At 52.3% G+C, this 18668-nt stretch overlaps 1 protein-coding gene and 1 long non-coding RNA gene across 3 annotated transcripts in view; one reads left to right on the forward strand and one right to left on the reverse strand.

Annotated features, from left to right (window-relative positions):
* BCOR (BCL6 corepressor) overlaps positions 1-18668 on the reverse strand; it is a 116213-nt gene that overhangs the window by 54941 nt on the left and 42604 nt on the right. The window lies entirely within an intron of this gene.
* Positions 1530-10811, forward strand: LOC309620892. Its single transcript, XR_014239717.1, has 3 exons — positions 1530-1741; positions 6941-9463; positions 9495-10811. It is a non-coding gene; the product is annotated as an uncharacterized lncRNA (long non-coding RNA).

Here is an 18668-nt window from a genome sequence, read left to right on the forward strand (position 1 = left end):
CCACTGCGCGCGGGGCGGGCCGCCTGGCCAGTACCAGACCCGCTGTGCCCGAGCCGGCGCGGGTCCCGGGGTGCGGGCTTGGGACTCCCTCCCCCCTTCACAGCCCCCAGGCTGGGGCGGCGGCGCCCCTCCTCCTCTCGCCCCACTCCCGGGCCTGCGAGATCTATTTGTGTGGTGTCATTTGCATAAAAATAGGACAAGTGTTTCAGTGCGTTCGAACGCGGGAGGCGAAATTCTTATTGATGTGTCTGTGTGGAGCCCTCGGTTGTCGGAGCGGTTTGATTTAGGGTGTTTGTGTTGCCTTCCGCGAGAAATGAGAGGAAATCCTGCGCAACGCCTTCGGCGGCCCAGCCCCCCCCAGAGCATCCCCCTCTGCACGGCCCGGAACGGTCCACCGCCTGGACCCCGGCGCGCCGAGTCCACAGCGAGCAGGCTGAGGGCCAGGCGGGCGACCCATTATGACTCATAAAACCGGGCGGCCTAATCACCAGCTGCCAACCCGTTTACGTGTGGCGCTTCCCAATGTTCCCTTCGCCCGGCCCGGGCCTCCAGCAGGTTCGCCCCGGACACGGCTAGAGCCGCTCAGTGGGGGCTAATCAAGTGGTCGCTCGTTCCCGTCAGCAGCGCGGCTTCCCTTCCCGGGCGACCCCCGCGCTCCCGGCCTTTGCGCTGCTCGCCAGCAACTCCTCAGCTTGGACAAATAGCTGGGAGGGCGCCGGCCGCGCGGAGCCAGTAAATCAATCATTAACTCCCCGGCGAGGCCTGGCCAGGGGAGGGAGCGGCAGCCAGAGCCGAGTCCGCGGGGCGAGAGCGAGGCCCCCACCCCGGGTTGGGAACCGTCCACGCGCCAGCGGACAGGGTGCGTGAAAGGGGGTCCCCCCGGGGCCTCCAGATCCCCTCCAGAAGCCTCCGCCTGCCGGGCCTTTCAAGCCCGCACCTCGCCTCGCCAGTCAGGTCGGGTTACTGTGCGGCCCCCGGGCAGGCTGGAACATTAACGAGCCGCCCCGGGCCTCGCGGCCTGCTCTCCCCAGGAGAGCCTGCCGCGCTTGGGCAAGCTCCTCGGATCCGGTCGGGCTCCTCCAGACACTGGCTTGCCAAACCAAACCGATGGCCCCCGTGTCGACTAGTCTCCCAGCGGCACCCTCCCCACGGAGCCCACCGTGGGGCGGCACGCAGGGGGTTAAAAGCTCCGGTTCGCCCTGGCTCCTCCGCGGCGCTGAGGAAACGCTGATCAAAGTGCTTACGGGGAAGGAAACACACACGCACACTTGGGCCTGGGTCGAAGAAGAGCGACTGGAGAGACGGCTCGGGAGCCGCCTGCCTCGACCCGCTTCCCACACTCCCGGGAACGCGACGGCGGCGGCGGCGGCCCGCGCGATTCTCTCCGCGGAGCTCGGCGCGGCGGGGCCGGGAGGCCGGCGGGGAGGGGGATGGAACGAGGGGGCGGGAGGCGAGCCCGGGCTGCGCGCCAAGAGGCCCAGAGCCGCAGATTAGTCACCGCTCGGCTGGGCGCTCACGGGTGCGCCCGGGAACCGGGAGGGCAGGCGTCGGCCCCGCTCCACCGGGCTCCCGGGGGCTCGGCGCCGCGGCGCGGGTGCCCCCGCCCCCACCCCTGCGCGCGCCCGGCGCGGCTGGATGAACTCTCGGGGGCTCGCGCTGCGGAGATCCACTTGTCAGTTCAAGGGCAGGACAGAAACTCTGCAAGAAGAGTCTTGCGAACAGGAAATTTCTCATTGACAAGGTGCTTCCCCTCCCCCACGCCCGGCTTCAAAACAAAACAAAAACCCGGCGCGAGCGGTCAACGCACCCAGCCCGGGTCCTCCGTGGCCTGCGCCCCTCCGCCGCCTCGGCGACCCCCGCGGCTCGGCCCCGGTCCGGGGAGCGGAGAGCTCGCCGAGCCCCGGGCCCCAAGCTCAGGCGGCCGCCAACAAACAGGCCCGGCGGGCAGGTTGGGCTCGGGTCCCGCCGAGGGCGCCCAGCTGCCACCCTCCGGGGCCCTGGCAGGGTCGGGCGGGGGCGCAGGGCCCGGGAGATTCCGCGCCTTCTCGGGTTATGAACCTGGCGGAGCGGCTTTGCGGAGCTGGAGGCCGCCAGGTCAGCGGCTCCCCGGAGGCGTGGGGGCGGGGAGGCCGCGCGGCGCCGCCGACTCGGTGAATCCCGCTGCGGGGACCCGGGAGAGCGGCGAGCTCGGCCTGGCAAAGTTCCTGTATGAAACTCCATGTTTAGAAACTCCAGCGGCGTCGCGGGAGGAGGGGGCGAAGAGGGCGCGCGGGGCACGCGGGGGCGGCCGGCACCCGCTTTGCACTCCCGGGGAGGGGTCCCGGGCCCCCAGGCCAAGGCGAAGTCTGGAGGGCGGGGACGGCCGGGTCCCCGGCCCGTTCTTTTGTGTCTGCCCCTCTCTTTTCTCCACACTCTAAGGGAGATATTTAAACCCATTTCATTTATTGAATTCAGCCAGGAGAGGAAGGCTGCCTTTTTAGGGACCCTGATATTCAGGGTAATTTCGTATTTGACACATGTAAATACTTAGTACTCTCAGGTAAGGTCAAATTATTTATCATCTTAATTTATATTTCAATAGGCCTACAATTTAGAGGCGCGAAATGCCTCCTTATGAATCATTATGGTCTATTAGGGGAAGTAATGTATAAACAGCACTATTTGGGAGGGAATCACTTATGTTGACATTTAAATGGCTCTTCAATAGTTAAAAAAAAAAAAGAGACATTCGAGTGCCTTTGATTAAATATACAATTTACACGACCATCAGCAAAGCCATCAGGAATATAAATTCTTGGGATTTTTATTTATTTATTTCCTTTCTTCCTTCTTTCCTTCCTTCCTTCCTTTCTTCCTTTCTTTCTTTCTTTCCTTTTCTTTTCTTTCAGCCTTCCAGGGCGTGCATGTCATTTAATCCCTATAGGAAAATCCACAAATTCCAGGCAAAATATCATTCTCCTCTCCTCCAGCTAATGGTTTATCAAAAACCCAGGGAATCACCGGAAGTGTGAGCAAATTCCACCAGCAGGCACCCAGTGGGATGTTTATAGACGTTTATACCTCAGTAACAGAATCAACCACTTTCTAACAATACCACAACTGATTTGTGAAACATCGTAGCTTCCCTGCTGGAGTGGAACCTTCCTGAAGGCCTGTGTCCATTCATCCAACCTGCTGTTCCCACAGCACTCAGCACAGGGCCTCATACCATTTTAAGTCATCCTCCTACACCTGCTAAAATATCACTGGCAGAGGCTCTTCCTGACTGCCTCCCTCCCCCACCCTCATGCACTCTTTATTGAATTACTCTGTTGTATTCATTCCCTTGAAGCATCTTCCATCTTTAGAATGCCCTTCTTTAGCCCCACATCTCCTTCCCCGGCTCCCTATTTATCCGTTCCCCTGCACAGCTGTAGTTCTCAAAAGAGGTGTCTGCGTCCATTAGTATTTCCATTTCCTTACCTTGTGTGCCCTCTAAAACTCAGCTCGTTTTGAAGTTATTCTAAAATATTGGTATAAATTACAGCTTTGTTTGTAACAGCATAAGATTAGAAACAACCTAAATGTCCAGCAATGACATTGATGGTTCATGCATACAAGGGAACATTCTGTACCTATTTTAAAAAATAAAAATTTGCTCTGCAGTATTGATAGGGAATGACTCCTAAGGTCTATTGTTAGGGGAAAACCATAATGTGCAGAATGGGTGTGTATAGTACGTTACAGTTTGAGTACCTTACAGTTTGTGTAAAACACAACGTAGAGGGGATACAGACACATATTTGTCGGTACATTAAACATCTTCAACACTGCTGGGGAAGATTAAACATCTTCACCACCCTCACCACCACTTTCTTTATTTTCAGAAATGGGAACACACTGCACAAGCTGTTCCGTACCTCACCTATAAAACTTATTGCTACATCTTACAGATCATTTTCTATATCAGCACTTGGAGATGGGCTCTGTCTGTGCCAAGGTCTGTGGAATTTCACTGTGTAGATGCATCATTTATCACACTCTTCAACCCACACTCTTCAACCTCCACCCTCCCTAGCTATTCTGCAGAAAGGGCTCAAGATCACCTGCCACTTCCTTGTTGCTGGAGGGTGGGGATGCGGGGGGGGGGTGTCAAGCTTTCCTTGGCCTTGGAAGCACTCAACACCCCTGACCACTCCCCACTTGAACTGTTCTTGGCTTCCCAGATACCACACACACATGGTTTGCATCCTACCTCTGAGTCTCTTTCAGTCTCTTTCTGGACTCTTCTCTATGCTCTACTAGTTGCCTTGGGCCTGGGTCCTTCCTTCTCTCCCCCCTGCCCCAACCTCATCCAGGCTCATGGCTTTAAATACCACCTACTTGCTGATGACCTGATAACCCTTCAATTTGTTTTTCCAGTTCCAGACCCCCATATCAAACTGCAGACCTGACATCTCAATTTGGCCATCTATGACCAGCTTCATGATAACAATAGTGAACATTTGCAGAGTGCTGGCAACACTCTTCTAAGGACTTTCTAGAAATTAACGATTAATCCTTACAACTACCCTCTGAGGCAGGTAGAATTATTATCCACATTTTACGGATGAGGAAACTAAGGCAGAGAGGTCACAGAACATTCCCAAAGTCACTCGGAAAATGGTGGAGCTAAGATTCAAACTCAGTCAGTCGTAGAGTCCACTTTCTTTGTCACTCTGCTTCATAGCCTACCTAAAACTGAATTTTAAAAAAATCAATTAATCTACAAATATTTGGGGGTATTTACTAAATGCCAGGCCCTGCAACAGGTCCTGGGGAAAGAGTGGCAAGCAGGACAAACTGTCCCTTAAAAAAGAGACCTGCTCTTCCCTTGGGACCTGCCCTTTGTCCCAATTCCCTTCCCTATGGCAGAAAATGTCTCAACCACTTAAGTGCTTAAAGCAGAATCTTGGGGGTGGGAGGGAAGGGGTCATTCTAGACCTATCTCCTTTATCTCCCACCTCGCCTTCCTCCAGTCTGATGGCAAGGCTAACCGATTCTACTTCCAAATGTTCTATCCAGTCAACCTACTTCTTCGGATTCTCCCAAATCCACCTTGGCCAGGGCACCATCTTCTTGCCTGGATTAGCATACAGGATTACTAGTCCCACTGTTCTCTGTGCTGCCACTCTCACCCTCCCCCAACCCATCCTCCACATGGCAGCTACAAAGGTCTTTTGAGAAAAAAAAAAGCATGTCACATGTCACTACCCCACTAGTTCCCACTGTACTTGGAACAAAACCCAAACTCCTTAACAAGGCTTCCAATCCCTGCCACCTCATGCCTTGCCACTGCCTGCCTCACCCTCTGAGGGCCAGCACACATGGGCCTGTTGTTAATAGGCTCTGAGCATTCCTCCCTGGGCTGTCATCTCCCCAAAGAGACTGTACGCTCTGTAAGGACAGGGTGCGCCATCACTGTGTACTAAGTTTGCATCAATATCCAGGAACGAACATGTAGAAACGCACTGTTCTCATAATGTTGTTTGCGGCACATTTGTGGCACAATGCCTGGCACATATAGATGCTTAAAAAAACACTTCATTTATTTTTTACTTTTGGCCTCGCCACGCGGCATGTGAAATCTTAGTTCCCCGACCAGGGATCGAACCCGTGCCCCCTGCAGTAGAAGTGCGGAGTCCTAAACACTGGACCGCCAGGGAATTCCCCCCAAAATACTTGATAAACAGTAAATGAGTCACTGAATGCTTCATACGTTTTTGCTAACTCTAATCAATATTCTATATCATGGCCAGAAAAGAAACCAAGTTCAAGAGAGCAAAACAAGGGACTTCCCTGGCAGTCCAGTGATTAAGACTCCGCCCTTCTAATGTAGGGGGCACGGGTTTGATCCCTGGTCGGGGAACTAAGATCCCACATGAATCACTTTTTTTGGTGCAAATGGGCCAAAAAAAATACACAAAAAATAAAATTTTGTTTTAAAAAAGAGAGAGTAAGATAATTACGGGCATGTGCTTCAGGAAAAGCTGGGTGTCTGGGCTTGCAGGGAGTAGCTCTGTAGTTCTGGTGAGGATCGAGACCTAAGAAATTAGGAAAGTAAAGCATGAGGCCAGAGGAGCCATTATCGCCTGGAGAGGCTCATGGGAGCATGGGATGCAAGCATACAGGTTTTTGTCAGAGGATCCAGGGTTCCTGGGTGTGCATGCTGAGGGCGGGCCTTGGACGTTCCTATCCTTGCTAAGTGCCACAGAATATCAGCCCCAGGAGGTGAGAGAGGGACGTCCTAGCCAAGAACAAGACAGAACCCAAAGCTCCTTAGAGTATTTTGCCTGTTGCCAACCACTTGGTCCTTACTTGGTGGCAAAAGATTGAGACCACCCTTCCTCTCCAGACCCTCAGAAACCAGAAGAGTGGGTTCTGGTCACAGGTGACCTTGGGCAGTCGGAGTTCTTCTCTCAGTCCCATGCCGCCGTTTGACTTTGAACAGTAACTATGTCATTATGATGCATTTGATAGCAAAGCAAGTCTTTTTTAAGGATGAATAATTCCTCCATGATAAAAATAGCTACTGTTTATTGAGGGCCTTCGCTCTTTTCAGTTACTTTATTAGGTAGATTCCCAAGTTACCTCACCAAAGCCCCAAAAATAAGCCTATGGGTTAAGTATTATGATTCACATTTTACAGCTAAGGAAACTGAAGCTCACAATTGCCCTCCCCATATATATAGCTAATCTAACTGAGTTTGGCGATGGGGATTCTACCTGACTCCAAACCTGGGCTCTTTCCAGTAGAGTAATTGTTTGTCTCCCATGCATATGCACTGTTCCCCCAAACCTTAAACTATTTCTGGGATCAGATCCTACATAGCTTCTCCAATCCTGTCCCTCTGGGGTCGTCTTGCCAACTTGCCAACTGGAGTAAATATCATAAAAGGAGTTTGTTTCTTTCTGGGATCAGCAGGTCTTGGCTGATCTGCTGTGTTCACCATGGGAACCTAAGAATTTATCATCTATGTGAAGAGTTGCCTTCCTCTCAAGTAAGCTTCGAAAAAATGAGGGGCCAAGTTCAAGGGAAGGACTTCCTCCCCAGAACAAGTAGATTGTCTAGCTCTGTTTGGAAAGTTTCTGCACCTCCACCAGTACTAAATTATGGCTCAGTGTTTGGTGAGATTATAAACCACCTTGCCCTTTCAGACTTCTGGGCAACGTTTTTCCCAGCTTTGGGCTTTGATAAAGATTACTCTGCTCTTACCATGGGGAGAGCTAAAGCAGGGAAGAGAGGATATTGGGAGAACCCACTACACAGCCCCTCTGAAGTTCTTGAATTTGGGGAGGAGGAGGGCCACTAGCCCTTTTCAGCTCTTAGGAGAACAATAGCTAGGATTTATTAAGGGCTCACTATCCACCAGGCACAATTCTAAACACTTTATATGCATTACTAATCTCATTTCACATATGGGAAAACTATCCCATAATAAAGGTACTATTATTATCCCCATTTCACAGATCAGTAGACTGAGGCTTAGAGGATAATTAACTTGCCTGCTTGCCTGGACACTCATTGCCTGATTCCTAGAGCCTAAACTTTGATCCATGCAGTCTTTCCAACTCTCCAGGCACCTGTGGTCAATGTCATTACTCTGCCAATTCCACAGGTGCATCATAATTGGGTGCTTTCTTCGGATCTACAGGAAATGGCCTTCACTGCATGCTGGCATGCCAACAATGCCCTCTGAGGACATGACAGCAGTGAATTTGTCCCGAAGGTCTCTCTGAGATGCCTCTTGTGTTCTGTCGCTTTCCAAGATGCAGCCTGTTCAGGGTAAGCAGAAGCTCTGGGATGATCCCCGTGACAGAGTGTGGTCATCCCTGCCCTGGTCTCTTTGAGAAAGCATGCTGGCCAGTCGGTGGATGCCCTCGCCAGTTCAATGCCAGTGGCTGCGCCGGGACCTTCCTGACCTATTTGCTGGCACAGGGAGCGTGCAGGAGGGAAGATCAATCTCCAAGATAATTCAGGTTCTGTCTTTCTTCAAACCAGCCTCTGTCCTCTGCTCTAGCTCTGCCGACAATGATTAATGCGCCACTGACTATTTCCTTTCTTCAGCTTCTCCCTGGCTTTGGGGTTTATTTCACAGCCGTTGCCAGAGTTTCTCCTCAGCAGAGAGTAAATACTCAGAGATTGGAGCACAGCCCTTGGTGTTACTCAGAAAGCGTCCCAGGCAGCAGGTGGCACGGGGCCATCCCTGGAGTAGGTGATGCCACTGTTTAGGGCTCAGCGCTAACCCACCACCTCCACCAATGAAAGCCTAATCTTTTAATTATTCTGAAAATACCCAAACTAAGGATTGCAGGGAAGGCAATTACTAGGATTCATACGGTCTAGTCCTCATTTGTAATTATATATTATTATTTTTCTCCCTACTTTGTTCCAATAATGATTTAAGGCTGCTTCCAAAGATACACAAAACCCAGCAAAGATAAATAGAGTGGGACGTGAATTATAATGTCATGCCCACTCACAACCTCTGTGCCCCGTTCCACATACAGAACTGAGTTCATAACGCCTTTCAAAAATGAGGTAATTGGGACTTCCCTGGTGGGGCAGTGGTTAAGAATCCGCCTGCCAATGCAGGGGACACGGGTTCGAGCCCTGGTCCGGGAAGATCCCACATGCCGCGGAGCAAGTAAGCCCGCGTGCCACAACTACCAAGCCTGCGCTCTAGAGCCCGCGAGCCACAACTACTGAGCCTGCATGCCACAACTACTGAAGCCTGCATGCCTAGAGCCCGTGCTCCGCAATGAGAAGCCACTGTAATGAGAAGCCCGCGCACCGCAACAAAGAGTAGCCCCCACTTGCTGCAACTAGAGGAAGCCCGCGTGCAGCAACGAACACCCAACGCAGCCAAAAATAAATAAATTTATAAAAAAGGAAAAATGAGGTAATTCTGCTGTTTTGGTGGCAACACTAGGTTCTTTGTAAAGCAAGGGGGTGGTACACAGTAATGAAAGGACCGGGGAGGGCACAAGAGATCCCATTTCTAATGCTGGTTCCCTCGATGTGTGACCTTGGGCAAGTCACTCACCCTCTCTGGACTTTGGATTCTAAAATCCTCAAATGTCTCTGCCCATCTCTGAGGCCTCCCCGCCACCATCATCACCATCACGCAGGTGGAAGCCAGTACTGCCCATCTAGCATGAGGCCCCCTAGGAATTACTATTAGAGAAATGGGTTCCCAGGAATACCTCTCTCTCTCTCTCTCTCTCTCTCTCTCTCTCTCATAAACACAAACACACACACACACACACACACACACACACACACACACACACACACACACACACACACACACACACACACACACACACACACAGAGAGAGAGAAATCTTCCCGGACACTGGAACAATGGAACTTGAATGATCTCTTCCCCTAAGGCAAGAACCCTTTCTGATCTTTAGCTAAAGAGACACTTCTGGGATCAGGGTAGCATGGAGCATGTCCTTCTCAGAGGCAGGGGTCTCTCCCTCCCTCAGGTGTGAGCTACTTGCCTTCCTCCTCCTACAGTTCAAGATCCTCTTAGAACTCCGCCCGACTCTCCAGATCCAGTCTCAACTGCCTTCACTCCGTCCTAACCCCATTTTCCCTTTGTTTATCAATTCCAGCACCTAACACCACTGGCCTCAAGGCCGCCAGGAAGACTGATTTTAAAATGCAGGCCCACCTCAAAAGCTCGCTCTCAATAGGATTCCATTTACCTCAAGTTTTAAAGTGGGCAAAGCCAATCTAAGGTGTCAAAAGTCAGCCTAGGGGTGACCTTGGAGGAAGGGGGACAGTGGAGAGGGGCATGCCCCTTGGGAGGGGGCACAACAGGGACTTCGGGGTGGGGGGCCTGGGAACACGCTGCATCTTGATCTGGATGCTGGCTACACGGGTGTGCCCAGCTTGTAAAGATTCATCAAGCTGTACATTTAGGATTTAGATACTTTTCTGTCTGTGTGCTGCACTTCAATAGAATGTTAACAAAATAAAAAATACAATAGATAGGGAATTCCCTGGCGGTCCAGTGCTTAGGACTCCATGCTTTCACTACCGAGGGCGCGGCTTCGATCCCTGGTGGGGGAACTAATATGATCCCGCAAGCCGCGGGGGCGTGGCCAAAAAGAAAAAAAATACAATAAATAAAAAAATACGCAAACAAACTGGGGAAGGAGAAGGCTTATAATTGCATGTGAGCTCTTGGGCAGGAGATCCGGCTGCAGGAGAGTGGGGGACACTCTGGGTGGAGTCGGGGTGGGGAGGCAGGGCAGTGAGGTTTTTCTAGAGACAGCCAGGAAGCACGGTTTAAAATCACGGGAACAAAAGCAAACTTTCTGCTCCATGATAGAAGCAAGTCGTTGAGAGCAATGCACCAGGTGGATGGGCCATGTTCAGGGTGAGGATTCACAGCACCCTGCCCACAGCCCAGGATGCCAGAGCAAGGGCAGCAAGTAGGCAGCGTTAGCGGATGGCCAGGCCCCCTGATCCGGCCTTTCCTGCCATCTTCCTCTCCTCCGCAGGAACTTCCTTCCACTCCAGCCAAACCGCACTTTTCACTCTCCCCTAGACAGGTGAGCCTTTCCCCCACTGGTGCCCATGACTGTTCCCCTCCGGGAACCCCTTTCTCCCTTCTTTCCTCTAACCCTGTTTCTTCTCCCTGGTTCCCACACACCACCTGGTCATGACACCCAGTTATGCCCAGAATGCAGTCCAGGGACCCGGGAGTCACCTCTGAGCTCTCTGACCATCTCACCCCTCCAACCTGACCCATCACCAAATCCTGTTTTCTGTCCTCTTGGCAGCTCTAGGAGTCATCCATTCCCTCTGCATCCAGCGCCTGCCTAGCACAATCTCTTGCCTAAGACCTGGCAGTGACCTCCTAACTGGCCCCCTTGGTCCGCTTCTGCCCCTCTGCCGTCCATTTCCAGCACAGCAGCCAACAGCAACGACCATCCCTGCAAATCTTGACTGCTACTGGGTACCAGGTGCCCTTCCAGACACTCGGCACATCCTGGGGAGCAAAACGGATGCCTGTCCTTGAGGTGCTTGTATTCCAGCAGGAGAGAGATGGATGATAGACAATAAAGGTAACGGGTCTTAAAATTGCCTCGGACAGTAGACAGTGATACACACCAAGGAAAGAAAAGTGGGAGCAGGTAAGGGCCAGCAGGAGGGCAGGGGGTAGGGAGAAGGTTTCAGGATTCAGGGGTGGTCAGGGGAATCCTCTTTGAGGAGGTGAGAGGTGAGCAAAGACTCGAAGGAGGTGAGGGAGCCGAGAGGATTTCTGGAGGAAGAGAGTTGCAGGCAGAGGCATAGCCAGTGCAAAGGACCTGTGGCGGGAGGGTGTCTGCGGTGTGTAAGGAACAAGCAGGATTCCAGTGTGGCCAGAGTGTAAAGCAGGAGGATGGATCAGAGAGGTAATAGGGGGCACAGCGCCCTGGAGCCAGAGCAATGGTACCCCTACAGCTTTCACTACTGAGATGAAGATGAAAACCCTCAGCCAGCTCACCAGGCCCTACCCTTCAGACCTTTGCTCTCGGCTTCTGTTTCCAGCCCCTTCCCACATCCGGGCCATCCCAGGAGACTGCCCGGATCCGTCTTCCCTCCACCCCACTTTCCTAGTCATTTGGAGCTCTATCTAAACAGCATTGCCTCTAAGACACATTCCCCCGAGCCAGGTTAGTCCCCCAGCTTCACCCTCTCAAACCACCTGGTCCTTAGCCTTACACCACAGGCCTCACCAGTTTGCAACAATCTATCTTTAAGTCTGTAATTAGTTCATTTGGTTCATCACATCTCTGACAGGTGTTTACTCTATGCCAAGCACTGTCCTGGGCGCCAGGGCACCGTGGAGAACAAGATTGACGGGGTCCCTGTGCTAAGGGAGACGGACCATAAACACAAAGCAAATAGAGAAGATAACTTCGGATGATGATATGAGCTGCAAAGAAGATGAAACAGGGCAGCGTGGCTGCGAGGGGCGGGGATGGCCAGGGAGGCCTCATCCCGGGCATGGCTTCTGAGCTGAGAGGGGACCAGCTGTCTGGGGATAAGGGAAAAAGAGCTCCAGGCAGCTGAAGGGTAAGTGCGCAGGTCCTGAAGTACGACTGCCCCTGAACTATTTGAGCAAGGGAACAACGACGGCCTGTGTGGCTGGAGGCGAAGGGGCTTGTCTCTCCAGCTAGAAAGGCGTTCCCACAAGACCCAGGACCCCTGTGTTTCCTCTGTGGCTGCACCCACTGTGCCCGCCCACAGCTGCCACTCACCACATTTGTTGGATGAAGGAGTAGATATTTAATTTCTGCCCCTCCTTCAATCCCACTTTATCCCTGAACTCTTCCCAGTCCTCTCCAGACCTCCAAGAATACTTCCTCCCCTAAGCCAAACCCTCAGAACCTTTGCTTGAGATCCTTGGATGGTCAGCTTGGGGCCGGGCAACCCCTTGAAATGGTGCAAAAATGGTGGCCTTGGTGCCCGTGTCCATTTTTCAGGGGGCGCATGCATCAAAGTCTGGAAGGTCTGAGACCTGACCTTTCAAAACGTTTATGAAACAGTGACCCGAACCCCTGGCTTTGCAGATGTGGGAACTGAGGTCTAGAGGACGGACCATGTATCCCGGGCTCCCCATCAGGCCACCAGCTGCTAGGCCACGAGACCCACCTGATCTGGCTGCAGGAAGCCGGTGTGGGTGCTCTCTCTTTGGCACTTGCAGCCTCACAGACGCGTGTGAGGTGGCTTGCCGCCGGCCCCTTCTGTTTGGTTGTCCTCACTTTAACCTGTAACGCGCACTAAGTCCCTTGTGGCTGATGTCCTTCCTCCTGGGATTATGCATTCCCTGGGGGCAGGATGGGCTTCTTGGATTTTTAAAAATGTTACCTGACCTTACTCTTTACTTCTGCGTCTACACACTTCCAACTGAGGGACCCCACGAGCACCGGCTGCCCAGACAGCTCCTTCCTCCCACGCCTGAAGGACCACGGAAGCCGCCACGTGGGGCCTTCACTGGCTTGTGGTCAGGCCTGTGGCTGGATATTCTTAGCAGCCTTCAGCCGGTCATCCCGAGAATCTCAACTCCCCTGCCACCAGGGCTTAGATCGCTCACCGCCGGGGCCAAGATGTTCTCTGTTTCCAAGCAGACAACTCAGAGTCGAGTGAAGCGAAGCGTGCTTGTTTCAAAGGCCCGCAGCCCAGCGTCACACTCAGCCAGGGGCTGCTCACTGCCGCCTGGGCCTGACGAGCAGCCAGATTGTTGGGAGAACGCGTTCTGACTTAGCAGGAACTGTTCAGCCCAGCAGGGGCTCTTGGCCACAGCAGGGCAGTTAGTGTGGCTCTGACCTCTTGCCTGGGCCCTGGGGCAACTCGGAGGCCAGGGAGTCTCAGATACTGGCTGACCTTCCTTTCTACAGGTCAAAGGCATCCACTGTGGGTCAAGAGGCAATTTTTTTGGGTCGTTTCTTACCGTTATTATTTTTTTAATTTTAATTTTATATTGGAGTATAGTTGACTTACAATGTTGTGTTAGTTTCAGGGGTACAGCAAAGTGATTCAGTTATACAGATACATATATCTGTTCTTTTTCAGATTCTTTTTCCATATAGGTTATTACAGAGTGTTGAGTAGAGTTCCCTGTGCTATACAGTAGGCCCTTGTTGGGTATCTACTTTATATATAGTAGTGTGTATATGTTAATCCCCAACTCCTAATTTATCCCTCTCCCCACCCTTCCCCCCAGTAACCAGAAGTTTGTTTTTGAAGTCTGTGGGTCTGTTTCTGTTTTGTAAATAAGTTCAGTTGTATCATTTTTTTTAGATTCCACATATAAGTGATCTCCTATGATATTTGTCTTTCTCTTTCTGACTTACGTCACTTAGTATGATAATCTCTAGGTCCATCCATGTAAGCAGCAACTTTAAAAAAAAAAGGGGGTCCTGGGGATCAGAAATCCCCGTTGTGGCTCTTTCCTGAAATCCCTGGGTGAATTCCCCTTCTGGATGAACCGGTTTCTCCCACCCTGGAGGGTACCTCACACCTGGCATGCCACCAAGTTGTGTGTGCAGTGGCAGGGGTGGGGACGGGGGTGGAGGGTCACTGTGGGCGGGAGGGCAGTGTAGTCAGTAGGGGCGCTACAGTCAGTTAATCGCATTTTGGGGGTGAAGGTTTCTGCACATTCACCATCCCGTCCATTCACAATGGTGTTCAGAGGCAGAACTCATCAGGCCGCCCCGCAGAGCTGCGGCTCTGGCAATGGGTGTTGGCTTTGTCAGCCTTTTCTGCTGGGCTGCTACCAACACCGCATCCCTGAGCTGCGCTGTGTGCCCATCAGAACTGCAAATAATATGGCACTTGACCTCTCCCAACTCCGCACCTTTTCTTCTTGTTTTCTTCCACACTTTCTCATTTCTCTTGGGGTGGCTGGACCTGCAGCTGTGTCTTACTTTCCTGCATTTATCTGGCTCCGGAAGTCTGTGTGTGTGTGTGTGTGTGTGTGTGTGTGTGTGTGTGTGTGTGTGTGTAAGGGGGTTCTGGGGGGAGCAGAAATGTTTCCTCTCTCCCAGCATCACCATTCCACCAATCCATAGCAGATAAAAGTCAGGTTCAATGTCAAAACCCTGAGTCTTTGAGGATGCCACGTGGTGAGGAAAGGCAGCTGTGGAATGGATTTGGGGGAAGGGGCAGGGGCCTGGGAGGGGAGGAATAACAACCAGAGAAGCTGCAATAGGAGAAACCTTCCAAATCCCCACTGGGCTCTTGGTGACTTTGAGATATGAGGACTGGGGGGAATCGTTGAGCTAGGGGTTAAGGGGACCACGAAGATTCCGAACTCAATTCTATTCTTCAAACTCTTATTAAACACCCCGTATGTATAAGTCAGGTGTTATGGGAACTAGACTGCCCTGAAAAAGACACCCCAGGCACTTGGGGGAAGCGGCAGGCCAGATGGAAGATGGAGGGGTTTGTCTGGGGCCTGGGGTGTGGGGTGATAAAGGCCAGTGAAGCCAGCCTGGCTTGTCCTGTTCTGGGAGGTTGCCCACACAGTCTCCTCAAAGCCAGGGAGCCAGTGGCACAGGCACGTGAGGTCCTTGCAGCCTGCTGAGCGCCTGCAGTGATGTACTAGGGCAGCTGCCCTGGGAAAGATGCGTGTTTGTTGGAGAGAGTGAATCTGGAGGGTTTAAGGACCTAGAGTTGGAGTTTTTCCTCACTAACCTCACAACAGTCAGGTAATAAAATAGCAGAAATAACAGTACTAGCAGTTGCATGTTTGAGCATTTACTATAGTCTCCTGTCATAGATTAAAAATGGCCACAAAAAAAAAAAGATGGTCACAACTTTGTAGCTCTCCTCACCAAAGGGTGTGTTATGGGATGAATTGTGTCCCCCCAAATCCATATTTTGGAATCCTAAGCCCTAGTAGCTCTGAATGTGACTGTATTTGGTGTTAGGGTCTTTAAAGAGGTAATTAAGTTAAAATGTGGTCATTCAAAATGAGTTCACACAGGTGGGCCCTAATCCAGTCTGACTGGGTCCTTATAAGAAGAGGAAATATGGACACAGACACACAGAGAGAAGACCATGTGAGGACACAGGAAGAAGGTAGCCATCTACAAGCCAAAGGAGAGAGGCTTCAGAAGCCACCAACCCTGCCCACACCTTGATCTTGGACTTCCAGCCTCTAGATCTGTGAGGCAGTATATTTCGGTGGTTTTAGGCACCTGGTCTGCGGTACTTTTGTTATGGCAGCCAGAGCAGACTAATACAGAGTGGAATCTGTGTCCCCTTCCCTAGAAGCTGGGCTGGCCTGGTGACTCACTCTGACCAACAGAATGTGGCAGAAGTGATACTGTGTGACTTCTGAGATAAGGCCTTAAAAGACCTTGCAGCAACCTGCTTCACTCTCTCAGGCAGTTCTGAAAATGCCACATAAGGAAGCCAGTCTTGTGTATTAGAGGATTCGAGGTGACAGGCTGGGGAGCCACTGTTCACCCCAGCTGAGAACTGGTACCAACTGCCATACTGTGCATGAGGCCATCTTGGGCCTCCCCTGAGATGAGTGAGCTGCATGAACGAGCCCAGCCAACCCACCCGATGGTGAGGAAGAAGAAATTGTTGTTGTGTTAAGCCACTGCATTTTAGAGCAGTTTGTTACACAGCAATAACAAACTAATACAGCTCATTGAAACGTACTATAGAAAGGGTTCCATCCCAGAGTTTTAGAAGAAAGTTATGTTTTCGTGACTATTGGGCAAAGCCCTCCATTAAGTGAGAAAAATCTTTATCTAGAACTCTTTCTTCCCTCAGCTACCTCTGGCTTGACCCCCGCACTGTGTCTGTGCCTGCTGTTTCCAATTCTGAAGCACAGCATGGGGTACCTCTCAGGAGAGAAAGGGGGCAGGGAGCGCTTTCCCCGAATCATCAAGAGAGAGGAAGACCTCCATTTCTTTATCTGCCAACAAGGAGCGGCTGCCTATGCCAGTCAAATCCCCGGATGTCATTTAACCGAACACCTTCTGGATACACAGCAGTAGAATCACTATGGAAATAGCCACCATTTATTAAGCACCTACTAATATTAGGTGCATATTTAATGCATTCTCTTATTTAATTCTCCTAGAAGTGTGGGCAGAACAAGTCACTAGTCACAGGGATTACCCTCTTGTTGATGAGGAAACTGAGACTCAGAGACGTTAAGTACCTCTCCTAAGGTCACAAAGCTAGTGGGCCTGGACTTGCAAAGTGACGGTCTGTCTTCTCCCCCAAGGTTTGATGCTTAAGGAGAATGGGGATTCCCCCCCCCCCCACGCAGTGAATAGAAATAGGAGGAGCTGGTCTATAAGGAGGAGCCAGGCCAGGTTCGCAAGGGAGAACCAGGGTGGAGCCACCTGGAAAAGCCTCAGGGAGCAGGTGTCGCAGTCCGAAGGGGGGAAGAGCTGGGAGGCCTTGGGGAGGTGGAGGTGGGGGGCGTGGGGAGCTCTTCGTTGTCCTTACCTGGGGGCAGGAAGGGGCGGACGGAACCCACCCCTGTAGGAGGCCGCCCCTCCACCACCTCCCTCCGGGCTCCCTGCTGGTTTCTCCTTCTGGATGACTCTGCCCTCCCTCCTTCCCTCACTCCTGCTTATGCAAATCCCTAACCACTGAAGACCAACTTGATTAGGGGCTGACTGTGTGCCCGGGGCCCTGCCAAGTGCTTATCTGCATCCCCTCATTTCATCCTCATGACTGACGCTTCAAGGCGGGCACTTCGTTATCCCCACTTTACAGATGCGGAAACTGAGGCACGGAGCTGTGAGAGGATGAGCAGCCTGCATTATGGCCTAGCCTAGTTAGTCTTCTCCTGGCCTCCCCAGCCCTCCGAGAGCTGCCCGGCCATGGATTCCTGAGGTGCTCCCACACGTTTATCATTCACTTGGGCACGTGGTGCCTGTTCATCAATTTGCTCTCCTTGACCGGCATCACGAGGCCTGTGGACCATTTCTCGCCCTCAGCACGGTGTCGGGCACGTAGGAGCGCAATAATGTGAGCTCTGGGGGCTAAAGTGTTGCACGGCTGTGCGGTTCTGAGCCTTACCCGCCCTGCTCTGAACAACACGGTCGCCCAACGTGAGGTAGGCTAGTGGTGGTGATGAAGAAGGTGAGGGAGCCCCAGAAGGAAAAGCAGGACCAAAGGGAGCAGCATCCTCAGGCTGCCAAACACAGGTCCCGCCGTCTTCCTCCAGAATAAGAGTGTGAGCAAGAGGGGTCCATGGGAGAGCTCCTCAAGGAGGGCACTCGGCCACCTTCCCAAAGGACACCAGCTCACTGGAGCAGACGCATAAGGGCTCCTGCCTCTTCTGTCCTGCCTTCCCTGTTGGGCAAATCCTACCCACTCTGGCACCAGCTGCAACCCAGCCTCCCTCTTAACGCTGCCTTATCCGGAGGCACCCTTGAATGCAGCTCTGGAAGGCAAGCCATCCCCCATCTTCCCCTGGCAGCCCGGGAGCTGGCCCAATGGTCTCCCTTTGACCTCTCCTCAGCCCCCCGACTCTCTCCCGACCTGGGGTGAAGAAAGCAAGGGCAGAGATGGGACCCACTCCTGAACAAGAGAAGGAAGAACAACGCCCCCAAGAGCCACTCTCTGACTGCTTTCTATTCAGCTGCCACTCAGTTCCCCATCCCAACACGTGTGGGCCTCCCAAGGGACCCACACCAGGGCATCTGTCCTGGAGACATTGTGTCCTCAGCCGGGTGTTCCCATTTGGAGCCCAAGAAGGTTCCAGTTGAGCCCAGGCACTCAGTTGGGGCTGATACGGGGTCTCAGGGGACCACGGGAGACCTTGTGTATCCAACAACCCCCATCGGGGAATCAGAAAGTACCTCACTGCTGCCCTGTACTAACTATCCCAAGGCACTAGAAATGACTAGAAACTGAGAAAGAGGGAGTTCCCTGGTGGTCCAGTGGTTAGGACTCGGCGTTTTCACTGCCGTGGCCCAGGTTCAATCCTTGGTTGGGAAACTAAGATCCCGCCAAAAAAAAAAAGATACTGAGAAAGACTATCCCTTCACCCCATCCTTACAGCCCAGTAGACATGAACAAAAGCAACTGGAAACCTGGCACCTGGCACTGACTTTGCCCTGGGAGCTCCTGGGTCTCAAACTAGAAGAGGAATTCACATTTGCCC

This window comes from Balaenoptera borealis (assembly GCF_965194805.1).
Source record: "Balaenoptera borealis genome assembly, chromosome: X".
NCBI classification, from domain to species: domain Eukaryota; kingdom Metazoa; phylum Chordata; class Mammalia; order Artiodactyla; family Balaenopteridae; genus Balaenoptera; species Balaenoptera borealis.